A 19,468-nucleotide genomic window follows, 5' to 3' on the forward strand; every position below is an offset into this window, starting at 1 on the left:
CATAGAATCATTTTTCTTACCTTTTGGCTCACCTAGAAGTAATTAGCTTTACAAGAATGGATTCCTCAGCCTAAATGGGGAAGTATGTTATTCTGCTAACCAGAGGATCAAAGAGTAAAAAGGTATAACACTTGGTGCAATTATAAGATAATATTAGCTATTGAATATGTGGTAACATCTCAGGAACTAAGTTTTTTGTTGCTTGCCCTTCCATTAATCAATGTGTAGCTTTGGAAAGATTATTTTTCCCTGCTCCACTCTGCTGTAGTATTTTTCCAATTACACCAAAAATAAATTTTACTAATTTTCCATGAATTTAAAGATGCATTAAGAATGCACATTTCCTACTACAAACCCCGGTGTGCACAAAATTTATCTTTATTTTCTAAAATTTAACTCAAGTTCAACTTCTTGAGTACTTCCCCACATGTTATACAGTTGTTAGGATCTTATGCAGGGCTAAGCAGTGTTCCATGGTGGTTTCTGGGGTCAGTCCATGGTCATCAGTCCCTGCAGGTATCCGAGAAGATGTCTATTTTATCTGCCCACAGAGTCTTTTTAGGCTTCTTAGCTCTGTCAGTGCTGCCATATTTGGCCTTTTTTTTTTTTTTTTTTTTTTTTTGAGACTCTTGTTCTGGGCTGCTTGAACCAGTAGATTTCAACCTTGGCTGCATATTAGAATTGCTTGGGGAACTTTGGAAAATACCAATATAGCTGGTGCTGAGATGATCTATGGTACCATTCTCCAGAGTCATAGCCAGGTACCTTACCTGCTGACCTGGTTACCAGCTATCCACAAGCAGCGGTAGAGAAAATGGCTACTTCCCAATAAAATGTTTCTAATGTCGCCTCTGTAACCCTTCTTCTCCTTCTCCACTGTCAAAAACCTTGTGCAATTTCACAGAGGTTTTCAGAAGCAAATGCATAGGCTAAAACTCTTCAAGGCTACTTTTGTCTTCCGTTTTTCTACATACTCAGTGAAATGCTTTGCGAGTGGGATCAGGGAAAGAGGGAGAATATAAGGAGAGAAAAATACTTAACATCAGAAAATAGAAAAATAGTTAACATCACAAAATATTATTTAATCACACATGGCTGAAGATGTTTTAAGAGAGTAATACTTTTGTAGTTTACAAATTTAATTAAATGCACACCAATAATCTTTTTCATTTGTAAAAAATCTTGCTATATTTAAAAGCATTTTGTTAAACCGTTTTGATCTTTGTAACCACCATGTGCTGTAGAAAGTGTAGATATCATTACCAAAACATGCCAAGTAAAAGAACTGAGAAATACAAGGTCATCTGACTTGGCCAAAGTCACATAGCTAACATGCAAATCAAGAATTCAACAACAGGACTAAGTTGTTATTTAATAATATTTAATAATAATTTGAGGAATGATCAAAAAACAGTATACATACAGTACAATGGTTTGAGGGTTTAACTGCTATGCATTCCCTCTTCCCCCAGAGAAGAGATGAAACTATGGAATTCAGAAATGTAAAGAAAGTTATTGGCTTTTAAGTATAAAAAGCACAGATTCTTAGGAGATCGTGGGCCAAGTATAACATGGTTATCTTTAAGATTAAGAGTATAAAATGATTTCCTTGGATGAAGGTATGATAATAAGGAGCAGAGTTTAGAGGGTCTAGATGCCAGTGTGACCCTGCCAGTAGCCTGGTGGCCACTCCCTAGTCCAGTTCCTGGGGACTGGGGCACAGGGGAATAATAAACTCTCAGATGGGTTTGAGAATCCAAGGGCAGAAATGATCTGTGTCCTGACTCATGTGGAGCTGAGGATGTCAACAAAGTATTCCCTGTGACCTCACAGTGCTGGAGGATAAGTGACATCTCTGTGATGTATTTAGTCTGACAGCCTAAAAGATAATCTTGCCAAGTTCCCCGCAGCTGGAACGCCGTGGGAGCAGAAGAACAATTCCTGCCCATCTGAGAGGGGCACAGAGCATGCCAGACCCAAAAAGGTCTAGTGGCTGGGACTAAGTGAGACACAGCAGTCATGCACATGGACAAGCGGCTGGCCCATTCATGCCTGCATGCCTTCAGATCTGCTCCTTCACTCCTCTGTCTAATCTGTATCCTATGGATGTTGATGCTTACAGCTGGGGATTGTGTGCCAAGAGCTTGTCGTAAGAGTGGTCCTCCCCAGGTACAGGCAATAGGAGGGGGCTTTTTCTGTAAATAATAGAAAAGCAATAATAAAACCTACTAAATATTGGGTCTGTTCTTTATTATCTTCACATGCTGACCTTTCTAATTAATGTTAGTGATAAAACACCAGATCAAAACAAACAAAAAAATGTAATTTCTTGATGTAAGTTCGGAACAATCATTGTGATTACTCCTCAGAGAGGTAGGTAGTGTTATGGGCTTAAATGTGCCTTCTCCCCATTTATATGTTAAAGATCTCACCTCTGCATAAATGAAAATGCAACTGTATTTGGAGATAGGGTCTTTATAGAGGTAATTAGGTTAAAATAAAATTATTAAGATACGATATTATATATGACTGGTGTTCTTATAAAAACATGAGGAAATTTGGACATAGACAGGTACAGAGAAAAGGTGATGTAGAGGCACATAGGGAGAAGATCGTCATCTATAGGTTAGAGAAAGAGGCCTGGAACAGCTTCTTCCCTCACAGCCTTCAGAAGGAACTAACCCTGCAGACACCTTGATCTCAGAATTCTAACCTCCAGCCCGGTGAGACTATAAATTTCTGTTGTTTAAGCCACACAGTTTGTGATATGGGAGCCCCAGCAATCTAAGATAGATGGATAGGCAGATAGGTAGATAAATAGATAGTAGGTACATAGAGAGACAAATAATTAATAGACAGATGACAGATACATAATAAATAGACAATATTTAGACAATTGATGGATTGATTGATAGATGAGAGATAATGATAGTGATTGATAAATAGACGATTAGATAGACACATAGATGATAGATAAAGAGACATCATCTATGCTACAAATGAATAGACGGAAGATGCAATCTACACCACCATGCGCCCTGACACACGTGAACTTGGCTTCATGGGTCTGTTGCCAAAGTTAAAGAGTTTTCTCCCATATTCCAATTCAGCAAGGCATGATTTTCAAATAATTTTTCTCCAGCCATTCTGTTTTACTGTTTTAATTTTTTAAAAACAAATAAAACCCTCAAGTCATGATAAAATGACAGAGTTCTGTTCTGTTTCCCTGTCTTTGCAATTTCTGTGCTACCGAAATGGGAGGCATAGATTATACGCTAGCTAGCTCAAGTGGTTCTAACCTGTATGAAGGCACTGGAATTTCTTCAGAGTAATGTCTATAAAAACGTTTATTAAAGTATAGATAATAAAAACGTGTTAATTTGAAGCTTATTCTGGAAAAAATCTTCTCTTACAGAGGAGTGGTATATTTGCTCCAAGAGTCAAGTATACTAGATAGGCTACTGAGGCTGGTTTTCCCAAGCTCCTGTGTTCAGCTGCCACCTGCTAGGTGACAGATTGGAGGACGGAGGCAGAGGGGACTATAAACTTTCCCTCACTCCACCCTTCAGCGCTATCAGAAGGGCCCAACTGAAGCCCAGGTTCTGCCTTTTGCCAAGTGAACCCCATTCCTGGGTCTGGCAATACCCCCTTTTCCTTCATCATCTGGGAAGTCGCAGCTTTCTGCTATTGTTAGTATACGGGAGGTTCCATAGTCCTCTCCTCGGTTTCATAACTCTCCCTGTAACCTGTGTAAGCAAATCCCTCTATTAAATTCCACTAATTTTAATATCTAGAATAATTTTAGTTTTCCTGGTTTTATTTGACAGATACAACTGAAAATCATCCTGAAATGGGGGCTTCTCAGCGGAATCCAAGGTGAACAACTGAAGATTTTAAATATCAAATCAATGACTTGGTTTGACACGGGCCCACAGAACTTAGATTCAACCCTGGGAAAATTTTGCACTCTCAGAGAGTAAGATGAAGTTTATCTAACATGTAGGCTTGAAACAAAAATTAAGTTCAGTGTTTAAAAAATGTTTAGTAAGTGCATGTCAAAACACTACACATAGGAGATGGCAACTGTTTGCTGAGAAAATGAATGATTGATGAATCAATGAAGAAAGAAAGTAATAAGTAAACCATAATATGAAGCACCTTATCTAGGGAAAATCAGAAGTTCAATTCCTAACTGGATTTAAGGAGTTTTGTGTTTTTAGTATTCTTTTAGCAGGATTATTTCCAAGAAAATAGCTAATGGACAAATACTGGCTCATTAAGAAAGTGTTGAGGACAAAATCTGATACAAAAAATATCTTTAGGTCTGAATTCAGATTACAATTAGTGAAGCTTGGAATTGGCTAGTAAAAGTGACTAGTAAAATATTAAGTAAAAAGTAAATTATGAAATGGACATGACTATAGCAAAATGGCTAAAACTACTACTACAATAAAGATGTATCAGACATTTTATCACGGTTGGGCTGCTTGAGGGACAAAGAATGCTTTTCTCAGGGAATAAATGCCCCCATACACACTGAATAACTAGGTTAATTGTGGGTATGAGTTTTCTGGAAAGAAATTTGTCAAACAGATTCTCAGAATACAAATAGATGGCATATAATAAGGGAGAATTAAAAGTATAAATAGAGGGTACAACCAGAAAACAGGGCAAACAAACAAAAAAGGGAGAGAGGAGAAACTGCAGTGATTGAAAGAGGATTTCAGTGAGTACAGAGGGAAAAAAAGGACATTCAGGTTCACCATGAGGAAAATAATTCTTAGAACACGGGTATTTAACTGGTAATGAATATTGTCAGAAGCACTGGAGACAACACTGCCATGTATAAAGCCCCCTTTCCATTCCCTCTTCCCTAGAACTGACAGCTTGGTCAGAATCATACAATTGTGAAACTGAAAAGGATCACGGAGGAAACTGAGGTCAAGAGCAGTTAAGCCTGTCTAGCTAACTCCTCCCCACCTCAATCTAGGCCTCACTACATTCATCAGACATTGTCCAGACTGAAATCAGCCTATCTCAGGAAAGACCTGCCCTTCAGCTTTTCACTCACCTTCCCTTGCATCAATGATTACTCCTCTTCTCTAGTCCATCAACCTCAACTCGAACTCAGACCTATTGCCTTCCAGCTTTGAGCTGCCATTTATATTGCATTCTGCACCTCCTGAAATGTCCTCCATTTTTACTTCTCTAAAAAAGTCAGATTCGTTAAGATTGTCAACATTTGTTTCAATAAACTTGTTACTGTTTTTCAAACCTTTCTTAATTTTTTCCCTTAAATTATTATTGAGAATTCTTTTCTTTAGGATGTTGAGAGACGTATTTTTTTCCTTCCCTAGATCATATATACGCTTACTTCCTTTGAGAACTCATTCATTCCTGTTATTTCAACTGCCAGTAATCGGCAAATGGCTTAGCAGAAAGACCCCTGGACTGGGAGATTGGAGTTCATTATGTGGCTCTTTCAACCAAACTGAATTTCAGCTTTCTCATATACAGAGTGTGGAAAGGGATAATCTTTTCCAACATACAATACATGCTTGTAACTAGACATATATATTGTGTGTATATATACATAAGTTAGATTTCATATAAATAAACTATACATATATAGAGAGAGATTATTTAATTTTCATTATTACTCTTCTTTTATGGGTTAAAAAAAACCTGATGCTCAAAGAGGTTATATAACCTTTCCAGGGATACACAGCAAGGTCACTGCACCTGCCAGCCATAATGAGGCATCTTGAAAGAGCAAGCTGTCTTCTGTGTAGCACTCTTTCTCCCCATATAAGGAGGATAGTAACCAGTCTCTCTACCTGGAAGGGCTACTGTAAGGATAAAATGAGGCAATGCCTGTGAAAGTATTTTAATCATAAGGCATTATGTAAATGTAAAATATAATTACTATTATTATCTCCCAGCAATCCAGGTTTTAAGCTCTTTATAGTTCTCTTGCTTTCTCTACCCACAGAGCATTTCACTTGGGTGCCCTTTTGGCCTTAAACTTTAGCAAAAGTAATATTCATTATGTTTTTCTAAGCTTAAAATTTGATCAATTTTTCTTTACCTTTGTAAGTGTCACAATTCATTTAGTCTTCTAAGACACAGATAACTGTATGTCGATACTGGCTTAGCTCCTGTTTTCCTGGAGCAATAATTAATAGCACTCTCTTTTTCTCTCAAAAATCCAATTTTGGATGATAAATCATGTGTTCACCTAACATCTCTTTAGATGCTTCCTGCTATGGTTCTTATCTTCTCTATTCTTGCTCATTATGCTCTAAAACATTACTGAACACCTATTCCTTTCCTGTTTACACTCACAAACTTTAACCCAATGGCTAATTGCCTGGCTTACTGAGACAGATCTCTTTCCCCTCTTCTCATCTTGTGAATCCCTCTCTTCCATGTTTCATATAAAGAAGCATGGATTCTCACCTCCAATCATGGTTATTATCATTTAACTTCCTTTATTAGAGCTCACAGGCTTTTTGATATACTTTCAATTATCTTTCATCTCTCTTACTTTTTCTTCTTCAACTCCCTCTTTACAATGATACATAACTACTTTGTGTATATACAACTGTGCTCAAGTTGTCTCATGTCCCATCAATCACACATATGTTTACTTGAAATCTGAAGCATACTTTTGGTGGCTTCATTGCTTTCCTAAGCCCTGCCTTCTCCAAGCCACCCTCCATCACCCTATTTCCTCTATTTTGATAGACTACAAATAGCTACTAATCATTTGCCATTTCATCCATCAGGAGGTGGAGTCTACTGCTCCAGACCTAGAATCAGGGCTGGCCTCATGGCTTTCTGTAGCCAACAGAGTGCAAAGGAAACTTTCTAACTTGTAATGCTGTTGCCATTCATTAATCCAGACTATGCTGATGGAGGATAAGAGGTCAGGTAAAGAGAGACCCATTCTTTTAAGCCACCTGATATGGTTTGGCTGTGTCCCCACCCAAATCTCACCTTGAATTGTGGTTCCCATGATCCCCACGTGTCATGAGAGGGACCCAGTGGGAGGTAATTGAATCATGGGGGTGGTTACCTCCATGCTGTTCTTGTGATAATGAGTGAGTGCTCATGAAATCTTATGATTTTACAAAGAGTATTTCCCCTGAACATGCTCTCTTGCCTGCCACCACGTATCACGTACCTTTGCTCTTCCTTCACCTTCTGCCATGATTGTGAGGCCTCTCCAGACACGTGGAACTGAGTCCATTACACTTTTTCTTTATAAATTACCCAGTCTCGGATATGCCCTTATAGCACTGTGAGAATGGACTAATACACCATGTCAATCATTCCAGCAATCCCACGTGAGGTCCCTGACATATGAGTGAGCCCCATCAAACTGTTTGGAGCAGAGAGAAGCCAACCTAGCTGACCCCAAACCAAATTACTGCCTCATAAAATTCTAAGCAAATATTCTAAATGTTGTTTAAAACTTTTTCAAATTGACTTTATTTCAGTCATCCGTTAATATTACTATCTATAAATCAATATCAATATAATATTTTTTGTTTTCTATCTTCTGTACTTTTTTGCATCTACAAGGATGTTTTTGATATTTTAAGTGTATGCCAGTGCCTTGCATAAATGGCCTGAGTTCATCTTTGTACCAATCCTGCAGAACAGATGTTGCCATCTTTGGTTTATGAACGAGGACCCCATCACCAAAAACATTAAGTAATATAAACTTTTCGAATTTGTAAATAATTTAGATCAAAATTGAAATTATTCATTTTTGTTATGTCAATAACTTACATAATAAATATTTCTTGCTTATGTATAATGAGAACTGTAAGACTTCCCACACCACAGAGAAATCACTGCAAAAAAATATATAAACTAAATAAATCAAAGAAACAAAGCAATACAATGCAAATTCTGATAACTGCCATCAGGAGATCAGGGTGCTTCAGAAGGGAAGGGGAGGAGAGATACTCCTAATCCACATATTAGGAGTGTGAGCAGGTAAAGCATCTGGAGGGGAAATGAGACCGACCTTGAGGAAGAATGGGATTCCCAGTGGTAAAAATAAGTGAAAGAAGGTTTGAGAAGACAGCACAAGTACAGCTATCAATATGGAAATCCTCTAGATGTGTCCATTGACATGTGAATTAGAACTCAGGCATACAAACAGGGAGCAATCTGAGATATGTTTGGAAAAGTTAAGTGTTCAGAACATGAAGAACTTTGAAAACTAAGATGTAGAGTTCTTTGTTTTGTGATCTATCAAGGAATTTGCACAACAGTCATATTTTTACAATTGTGAGAAAGTGTTCTGTAGCATTTCAATCAACTTTATTATTTTATGCCCATATTACATTTTCTTGTCTCTGACATTTAAATCTTTGAAAGGGTATCAGGTCTTCATCATTGATTAGTAAACTCTTCAAAGCCATCAATATGTTAACAAGTACTTGATGAACACACACTATTCAAGGAACTGGATTAGATGTGACAAATCTTAAAACTGCTAGAACTATGTCAAACCAAAATACTTCTATACACCAAGCGAAACAACACAAAGAAAAGGCAACCAATGGAATAGGAGAAAATATTTGCAAACTATATCTGATAAGCAATGAATATGCCAAATATATAAGGAACCCATACAGCTCAATAGCAGAGAAAACAAATTAAAAAATGACAAAGGATCCGAATAAACATTTTCCAAAGAAGACATACAAATGGCCAACACAGACATGAAAAGATGCTCAACATCACTAATCATCAGAAAAATGCAAATTAGAAACACAATGAGATACACCTCGCACCTGTTAGAATGGCCATTATAAAAAAGATGAAAGCTAACAAGTGTTGGCAATGGTGTAGAGAAAAGACAACCCTTTTCTTCTAGTATTCTAGTCATTATGGTTTCAGGGATTTTAGTGCCAGTTATTAACAAAGGCAGCCTCTTTGCTTTTAGAGCACACACATTCTTCACAACCCCGAAGACATTTATATCTCATTAGATCTGGAAATTACTGGATGGTCCTTCATCTTTAATTGAGGGTTGATAGGATCTGTCCAACCTTGAAGAATTTTCAAGCATCTGTGGGCTAATAAAGGAAGTGTTTTGGGAAAAAATACATTTACCCTGTACATTTCTTAAATCTCACTGACTGCTATTGTTTCCCTATAACGACTGCATCAGAAACAACCTGGAATACTTGTTTAAATGCACATCTCTGTGCCCCATCCTGGATTTATTCAATTAGATCATCTGGGGAGGAGCCCAGCATCCTGTATCTTACACACACTTTAGAGTAATCTTATGCATACCTTATAGTTTGAGGAAGACTTGCTAAAGGCAATGGGATGGATACAACTGTTTTCTCCCTTACTTTGTAATTGTCTGTAAGCAAACGGAGTAGGTCTTGTAGGTGTTGTCAAAGGCATTAGTCTCATATCCACTCAGTTAGTCTAATGATCTACTGAGAATTTCAGGGAGCTCTTTTGAACCAGCCTTATTATTGCCTCTTCTTGCTTTTGGCAGATTTGCTGCTGTATTTTCAACACCAGCTCAAGTGCAAAACTACACTTCCAAATGTCTTCAACAGGTACTTATGGCAGCTAAAAAAGCAACTTTAAATGGATGTTTGCAGGCGTCTGCCCATGAAGACTGCTATTGCATCAGCTCTACTGGAGTTATTATGGTTTACAATAGGAGTTTAATTTAAGGGAGTGGTATAAACTTGCAAGACTTTGGGAAAGAAACGTGAGAGCAATTATCCCTTAATTATATCTGGACAGGACTGGATCCTTGAATCTTGGCTGGTTTGGTGCAGCCTTGCCTGTTGCAGGGTTGTGGTTGTATCTGCATCTTGGAAGCCAGCACGAGTCTATGTTTTTATTAAGAGCCACTAGAACCTACTGGACAAAGAACCTCCCTCTCTTCATCATGTCAGTCTCTTGAACTCATCGCTGATACCCATTACACATACATATAAATGCATGCAGTGTCTTACATTCCAGAAGTTGTAATCATTTAGCTAGAGGAAAAACTAAAATATGTGATGTAAATATTAGCTGAAGTTAATTTGTCTGGTGAGAATTAACTACAGTTAGAAAAAAAATCCTAACATAGGTGTGTTTCTGGTTTTCATTGTTGTTTGTTTGGAAATTCCATCACTCTCCACAAGATATTTGCAAATTTGGAATTTTTTTTATTAGTCACTGTAAGTCTGGATCTTAGATTTCACTTCTTGTGGTTGACTCTCTTGTGTGTGTATCCTGCTAATTTACATGTGGGTTACAATCCCAATCTCTCGCAAAGAAATCTACATATAGCAGCTTCTATCTAGAGGTTTTCAAAGCAGGCTTAGGTAACAAAAAAATGCAAAGAAAACTAATCTTAAAAATCGAATATTAGCTATTCCTGATTGTAAAAGCTCTTCAGACATCTGAACAGCAGAAATTTCTCACAAGGTGCTTTTCTTTTTTGCATCCAATTTTTTTATATTCTCCTTCACTCTGGCTTCTCATGTGATCTGTGGGGTTTTCAATGTCCAGGATACCTTCTAATTTCCCACGGATTTTATTACACAAATAAACTAAGACTCTATTTTTCAGTTCTAGGTTTCAATTTGCATTTCCAAAGATTCCTTTTATCTTCTCTCTTCAGTGTCTGTAAGAAACAGTTTGGGTTTTAAATAATGACTGTTTTACCACAAGATAGATAAATATGTAGAAAGGGAACAGAAGTGTGAATGGATACATAGATACATGGATGGATGGATGGACGGATGGATGGATGGATGGTAATAGAAGATAGGATAGAGATTAGATAGAAGATAGATAGATATAGACTGATGGGCATGTGTATCTTTTCAAAACTGTATTTCCAGTGCCTGGAACATTTCTTGGCACATAGTCAGTGATTAGTACATATTTATTTAAAGAATAAAAATGTAGCCTCCCTAATTTGTCACCAACTTATTCATTCATACATTCATTCCACAAATATTTCACTAAGCCTCTTTTAAGTGCCAGGCACTTTTCTAGCTATGGAGATAAAGCAGTGAATAAAACGTTGTTCTTGTGAAGCTCACATTCTAAGGAGCTTACACTCCTGTCAGTTCCTCCTGAATAACTCTGGAACTCATCTCCTGTTTTTGTGGCCAGATCTTCATCTTCTTTCTAACTGGATGAATGAGATAGCCTTCTAGTATTTTTCTTTCCTCTGTAGTCTTGATACTTTGCAATTCATCATGCTTATTTTATTTACTTCCTTGGCTTCCGTAGCTGGGAAAGCTTTGGAGAAGCTGATAGAACTCAAGGAAGAGCTACAATGAACCAGGGCCTCAAAGACTGAGCTGGTCCTCCAGGCTTCTGGACACTTCAGGCTACTCTCATTTTCGCACATCTCTGCTTGCTCCTAGTTGCATGCAAGTCTTTTCAATACGGTCCCAAATTTTTATCTAGCTAACACTATAGCTCCAGAGGGAAGGTCCACATCACCTGAAGTTCAAAATATCGGAATGCATTGGCCTGTTTTCGTTAAGTTGCCTATCTCTGAACCAGTGACTATGCCCAAGGAAATGGGAAAAAATTTTGGTGACTTGCCTTGATCCATGTATACTTCAAAGAGTTGACGCACAGGAAGCAAATAATCAAAAGTTATAAAGCACACATGGCAGTCAAAAGCAATTTCGGTCCACCATAATCTCTTATCCTTTTCTCCTTCATGATTTTTTCCACTTACTATTTCATTGTATGTAGTTATGAAAGTTATAGCCAAATGCATTGGCATTATCTACAATTGAAAAAACCTGCATATTTATTTTCTCTCCATAAATATATAACACATTTTAAAATTTCACTTGCTTTGAGAGGTATAATTCTTTTCATTTTAGTTACCTGTGTAGTTTTAAACCAGCATAACAAAATCAATCTGATTGAAAGGTTTGGTCATTAAGGAGCACAACCCTAATCTTAATAGCATTTCAATTGATAAACAATTCCAATCACATTCACCACCACAGAAAATCTGTGAAAGGGCTCCAACGAATGCCTCTGTGAGCCTTGGCCAGGAGCCCCTTCTGTGGCTGCACCCTCTGGGAAGAACTCCTTAATTCAGGCAGATGAAGCATTGCATTAGAGATACTCTTCATTGCCACAGTCTATTTCTAGGTGTTTTTTAACTTTATTGTGATTTTATTATTTTTCACGCAGATTTTCAGGGTGGAAATTGGAGATTTCCTCAGTAAAATATTATTGAGTTACTGAAGTGACAATGTAAGCAAATCTTTTTTATAGCCTAAATATGACGGGAATTAGACTAGATAAATATGGAACAACTGTAATAAACACACAGATAAATTGTTTCCTTTAGCACTCAAATTTCATAAAAATAATAGTTGTGAAGAGCAAATAGGAACTTTCTTTTATCTTCACCTCATTTTCTGAGTTCACAACACTGAGAAAAATCATGAACTAAAACATAAACCATTTGATGAAAACACTATAAATTAAAACACGAACTATAGAAACATTAACTGTGAGTAAAAATCTGAACTATTTGGTGACAGAGCAGGAGCATCGCCATCTTGGACAAAACCCTCATTCTAAAGTTCACCTTAATAAAAAACGTCTAAATCCAAAGGGCATCAGCCTAATGGCTAAGATCAGCACGACCATAAACCACAAATAACGTCTCCAACCTGAAAGATTCCAAACTCCTTCCGGATCAGAGGCATGCTAGCCCCGAGATAACCCTCCTCGGGCCAGGAAGATGCCAGTGTGGAGATAACTTTGCTCTGGCGGAAAGATGGCGGCCCCCAGATAAACTCGCCTCCTCCCAGAGACATTCCAACCCCGCCAGAAAACTTCTCCCTCAAACAGGAACATTCCAAACTTCTGATAAGGCCCCTCACCCTTAAACCAATATATGCTCTTAGTTTGTCAGAGAAAGCGCTCCTGACCTAAATCAGCCAGGAGCGCCTCTCAGGTTTTAATTAAGGAAAACCTGTCTTTAACCGCCAGCCGCGTTTCGTGTTTCTTTCCTCTTTCTTTAACTTTTAATTTGGTATATTCCTCCTAGTAAATACTTGTGCCAGTGGAATTTCCCTGAACCAAGAATAATAGCTATACTGGAACATCTTAATTGCATGGTTGGCTACAGTTCAAACTTCCTGGTGTGTATGATGTAAGCCATCCCTCGGGTGATCATGGTTTCCTGATTAACCTGGGAAATGAACGCAGATGACTTAATAGATAATTGACTTTTTGTGGAAGGCCCAAAGCCAGAGAGAAGCAGCTGTCCCACCCAGGTGTTTCAGAATATCTTTGGGTGACTCCAACTACCTTTTGCCAAAGGTTTTCTCTCATGTGCACTACCGTGCATATTAAGGAGAGTATGTCATCTGTTTTAATTTGTTGGGATTGAGTGTGAGACTGCTTCAAACTATCTACAGATATGTTACATATGTTCATAAACTCGTACATTCATAATATAAACCAAAAACCTAACTTCTGCTTAAAACACTGGAAGTGATCATTTTAAACATAATGAAAGTTTTCCACTTGAATTAACTACTTTTCACATACTTCTATTACCTTCTTAACATTTTACCTAATTATTTTTGATTTTCAGAATTACTTGAATTTACAAGATTAAAAATAATGCCAAACATCATTGATCAATGAAATTAGAGTTATATTATTTTTTTCAATCATAAACCCACTTTTTGGTATTTTTCAATAAATGAAATTTTAAAATATTAAATATTTACAATATAAAATGTTAAAAATTAAAATGTTTGATGTTTACTTACTGAAAAATTTTAACGAAGTCATTTGGCCGGGCGCGGTGTCTCACACCTGTAATCCTAGCACTTTAGGAGGCCGAGGGGGGTGGATTGCCTGAGCTCAGGAGTTTGTGACCAGCCTGGGCAACACAGTGTAACCCCGTTTCTACTAAAATACAAAAAATTAGCTGGGCATGGTGGCGTGTGCCTGTAGTCCCAGCTACTTGGGAGGCTGAGGCCAGAGAATTGCTTGAACCCCGGAGGCGGAGGTTGCAGTGAGCCAAGATCGTGCCACTGCACTCCAGCCTGGGCAACAGAGCGAGACTCTGTCTCAAAAAAAAAAAAAAAAAAATTCAGGATTCAATGGAGAAAAGCAACTGAGAGTGTGGAAGGAAAGGTGCCATGCTTTAGCCCTGCAAGTCATTCTCCTTCTCATTGTTCCGCATGTGGACAGCTTGACAGTGGAGGACACTTGCAACCTAAGATATTCACAAGGTGAATTCACAGGGAGCAAGGACAGGTGATGAAGAACTTTGCCACACTGCTGTATACCCGCCATGTGATATGTCTTGGTGAATGTGCACACGTGCTCTTCAGAAGCTTGTGCGTTTTGGATTTGTTGTATTTATTGTCACATAGGAGAAGGCTTATTCAAGCAGATTGAGTTGGTAGATAATATTATCTGTATCTATATCCATACCAATTTTTAGTGTATTGTCCTATCAATTATTGAGAGGGGAGTGCTAAAATCTCTAACTTTATTTGTGGATTTGTTTATATGAAAAGTATTTCTGTTAGTTGTTGCTTCATTTGATACTCTATTAAAAGATACCAACACATTTAGGACTGCCATGTCTTCTTGATGAACTGACCATTTTAGCATTATAAAATGCCTCTTATTTCTGGTAATACTTTAAGTTCACTTTGCTGGATATTAATAGAACCATTTCAGCTTTTTCATGAGTGTTTTTATGGTATAGGTTTCCATTTAATAAAAATTCTAGCTAATGTGTATTTTTATAGTTAAATCATGATACTCATTGGCCTCAAACATAATACTCATTTGAAGATAAAGAGCAAATTCCATCTACACCTTTAGTCATCTTCAATTAGTTCATCCAAACTAAGTTGTTTGTAGACTGCCTTTTCAGAGAATGTGGTTTATTATTCTCAAGCTGGTTCCTGTCAGGGTATATTTTTTTATATAGTAGTTCATTTAGTGTCAATGACAAATAAATTGCTTGTTGCCTCAGAGTTATATGGTGAGTACCTGTTTGTATACGGGTTCTCTCTTTTCCTTACTTTAAGCAAACTGAGGTGATTCTTTTCCTGTGTAGTTTGATCTAGCACGTGGTTCAATACGTGTCCAGAAAATATATGCTGGGTGAATGTGTTGCCTCTCTGTCATTGACAATAGGAGAACAGTTATTTTGATTAATTTGAAATATTTGTAAATGTGAGTGAATTCCAGAATTTTAGAAAAAAAATCCAAGGACTTATCAAAAGATTATCTAATTCCATCTACTGTTTCTCCTTCTGATTTTCCATGTTTATCTTCTAATTCTTTTCTCTGCACCACCAAATTGATTCATTTCTCTTCCTCTTTAGTTAGCCTCTCCCTCTCTGTGTTTTACTCAGTGACTCATGTAAGAATTAAATCCCTCCACAAAATGCCAAACCCTCCCATAATTCCTTCTCCCTCAGATTTGTGTTTAGCTTCCTCCACCTTTGTTGATACTCCCTACATGAATTATTAGTCAGTTAGACCTGTGCAGGCCAGTCTTGCCCTGCTCCCATCCTCAAGAGGGCATTCTGTTCTCTGAGCAGGTCTACAACCTGCCATTGCAGATGAAGGTTCTATTTAAATTTGTTGTATAATATATAGAGACAAACCCTGCAACCTTGGTAAGTAGACATTAAAATTCTGTTCTTGTAAAATGAAGAGACGGATAAGGCTAGCTCATGTGGTTTGAGCCCTGTCCTAAGTATCAATTCATAGTGACCAAATGAGCTTCATTCTATACCAAGGCTAACCTTGCCAGAGAATCACATTGCTTCAGGTTCAAATTTTGCTGAGTTACTCCAAGAAAATGATTTAACCCCTCTGTCACTCATTTGGCTCATTAAAAAAGGAGAATGCACATACCAATTTTAAAAGTATGTGTTTAGGCTTAAATGTAATAATTATGTAAAGTGCTTACCAGTGTCGCTGTGGTGGTAAAGAGAATAGAAGCAATAGTTGCATTAATAACAGATACTATTTTTCTAGTATTTCAGTGCTGCATACTAATCTCTGTGCAAATTACGGAAGCAGGCATGTCCAGGAAGTTCTAAAGGGTGAGCCATTCGGGTCTCCCAGGCCCTCCCAGGAGGGTGGGCCGTAAAGGAGTGAAATCACTTCAAGAAAGGGATAGTGAAGCCTCGTGATCTCTGACTGAAGAAAAGGGTTTTCCTACTATGGGAACAAGAACAAGTAGTTCACAATCAGAGACCCTCATCTCCTTATTTCCCCCTGTAGTCATGCCAGTTCTTTAGGCAGAGAGATTTATTAGGAAGGAACACTGGAAAACAGAAGGCCACCTGACTAAATATGTCTGCAGATATAGACAGCTTTGGTAACTCTACACAAAAATGAGACTGAAGATAAAGCTGGCTCACATGGAAGCCTGGTGGGAAGTGCATTGGAACCTTGAGCAGATAAGAAAGGGCCCAACGCACAAGACTTAGAAAAGCTGATAGGAGCAAAGAATATGAATCTCAGTAGCCTAGTCAGTGAGTCAATCCTGGCTAGTCCACAGCAGAAATTAGAAACCCTTCTGTGGTCCTCCATTTATGGCACACACAGGACATTTCTTAAAAAAAAAATAGATTTAAAGGCTACACTGCAAACCATTAAAGCAGAACCTCTTGTGATGGTGTTTCTAGTGTATTTTATTTGGTTTTCTTTGTTTTTTCTGTTTATTTTTTATTTTTCTCATTATTTCTTGTGTATTTTAAACGATCGGTGGGAGGAAAAGAGGCTATAATGTTTGAAGTAAAGTGGTAGGCAAAAGGACCACTGCATTCAGCTCACTTAGGAAACCCATACATCAGCTTAAACAGATTTGAGATTCTCTCCCATTCCTAAAATCTGCGAAAGGAGATAGAACAAAATAAATAGTAATGGTTTACGTACTTGTATACTGAAGGAGTAACTTCAACATGAAGTGACTTGAAGAAACACAGGTTGCAGGCAATGTCTGATAATTGTCCACTGCAAACTATTTTAAAAGCATAAATAGTAATGATAAATTTACATTGCAATCTTTTTAAAGGGAAAGTAAACATTATGCATTTACTATTTCTAAATTTACTGAAGTGTGTTCCCTAGGGCCAGAGTATATCATTTAAATTGAATCTTGAGCTTGAAGATATTAAAAACTTTTATTTTTAAAGTCTTGCTAATAGAAAAATTAGAGCTTAGTCTGATTTCAAGGAAATGCTATCAAATATTATTACATTATACAAATTTGCTTTATAAGGCCTTGTCTCTTTTGATTTACATCTATTGACGTGATTAAGCATTTCTCAGAGTGTGTTCCAATAAACCTAGTCTGAAGACATAATATTTTTAAATGGTTCTAAGGTGAAATAAGTTTCAGAAATTCATAGTGTATTCATCTCTTTTTATTTGATGATTCAACATACCAATTAGCATATTAAATTTCCAAATAATTACTGCATGAAAAACACTAGGTTTAACTCAAAATTTCCAGAACTCAATCACAGAAGTCAGTTATTTGAAATAATATTTTTTAAAGACATGAAAAATTCAAGTATAAAAAAATCTTGTCAGTGTGTTTGTTGCAACCTTCCAAGTTCTAATCAGTTGTGTTTTATGTTTTCTTTTCTTTTTCTTTTTTTTTTTCTTTTTTTTTGAGATGGAGTCTAGCTCTCTCACCCAGGCTGGAGTGCAGTGGCACCATCTCAACTCACTGCAACCTTTGCTTCTTGGATTCAAGCAATTCTCCTGCCTCAGCTTCCTGAGTAGCTGGAATTACAGGCGCCCCCAAACTTGCCCAGCTAATTTTAGTAATTTTAATAGAGATGGAGTTTCACTGTGTTGGCCAGGCTGGTCTCGAACTCCTGATCTCGTGATCTGCCCACCTCAGCCTCCCAAAGTCCTGGGATTACAAGCGTAAGCCACCAAGCCCAGCCTGTTTTATTTTCTTAATTTTTAACAAGGAAAATTTTAACCATCATCTCACAGAATTATAAGGACTAGTAATAGATACAAATGTGGGCATCACACATTACTTGGTGCACAGTTATTATTCAGTAAATAATGGTTCGTTTAAATTAGTACAACTAATAATAGTATGCAACTATTATGGTTGGCTATTGATACTAAAAAGATAGAACTTTAGAATAATTGCAGTCAATCATTTTTATTCACAGTTAAAAATGTATACTTACATGTATATATTATCCTATATATATTATATTGCAAATAGCACCTACATACATATACAGTCCAACTAAAAGTTTCAAAAAACACACTTACTAATATTACTCCTTGAAATGTAGTCTAAATTTTATTCTATAATATTCCAGTCCACACCTGAATTTTTAATCTGTTTCCCAACAAACTGATTTTTTGAGAGCTAATAATTTGAAAAATTGAACTTTAAAAGAGTTTAATATTGGACATAGAGGGTAGAAGAATGGTTACCAGAGGCTGAGAAGGATAGTGGAAGGCTGGAGGGGAGGTAGGGATGGTAAATGGATACAAAAAAATAGGAGAAATGAATAAGTCATTTTATTTGATAGCACAACAGGGTGACTACAGTTAATATTAATTGTACATTTTAAAATAACTTAGAGTGTAATTGAATTGTTTGTAGCTGAAAGGATAAATGCTTGAGGCCATGGATACCCCATTCTCCATGATGTGCTTATTTCACATTGCATGTCTGTATCAAAACATCTCATGTACCCCATAAATATATACACCTACTATGTACCCACAAAAATTAAAAATAAAAAAACATAAAAAGAGTTTAATATCCATGGCAAAATTATGTTACTTAAATATAGGACAAATTATCTGTGTTTATTGTGTGAGACTAAAATTGGCTATTTTGACATATGAAATGGTTTGCTGCATATCCACAAACCACAAATTCTAATTAGAAAATTTATCTATGTGGTTGGGGTTCAGAATTTATTTCTGAAAATGAGAAGTATTTAAAGTGATCTAACAAGAGGTTTACATAAACTTGCCAAAATGTGTTTAAAAGGCTATTCCTGGCACTTTAAAAATTATATTTCAATATATATAAATTTTCTACTAAGGACTATGGCCATTAGAATATGTATTAGCAATACATATTTTTGAATATATATATTTTTCTTCTAAGTACTGTGTCAATTAGCAAGAATCTATTTTTAAAAATAGATTTCTACATCTTTTGACAATTAGAAATTCTTCTATAAGTTTGCATCATAGATAATTACATTAAGATTTCAAGTTTCATATTTTAGGCATGGGTTCTTAATTTCTGTCCTTTGTGCTACTGGAAGGTAAAATTACACAAAATTTTAATACATGCAAATGATAATTAAATTAGCGTTATTCTTCTATTCAAAGATTCTTTGATTGACAGGTTGATAAGCAATGTCTGTGCATTAAAAAACATTTA

At 36.7% G+C, this 19,468-nt stretch overlaps 1 protein-coding gene across 8 annotated transcripts in view; it reads right to left on the minus strand.

The window, feature by feature from the left end:
* Positions 1–19,468, minus strand: part of LOC134736837 (dapper homolog 1-like) — a 241,552-nt gene that overhangs the window by 138,307 nt on the left and 83,777 nt on the right. For 2 of the 8 annotated variants that reach the window (XM_063640625.1, XM_063640624.1), the window contains one exon: positions 16,963–17,047. The exons of the other annotated variants lie outside the window; for them this stretch is intronic. The gene's annotated coding sequence lies outside the window, so the exon portion shown is untranslated. The remainder of the gene's footprint in view (positions 1–16,962; positions 17,048–19,468) is intronic. 8 annotated transcript variants of the gene reach the window in all.

Source organism: Symphalangus syndactylus, chromosome 5 (assembly GCF_028878055.3).
Source record: "Symphalangus syndactylus isolate Jambi chromosome 5, NHGRI_mSymSyn1-v2.1_pri, whole genome shotgun sequence".
Taxonomy (NCBI): domain Eukaryota; kingdom Metazoa; phylum Chordata; class Mammalia; order Primates; family Hylobatidae; genus Symphalangus; species Symphalangus syndactylus.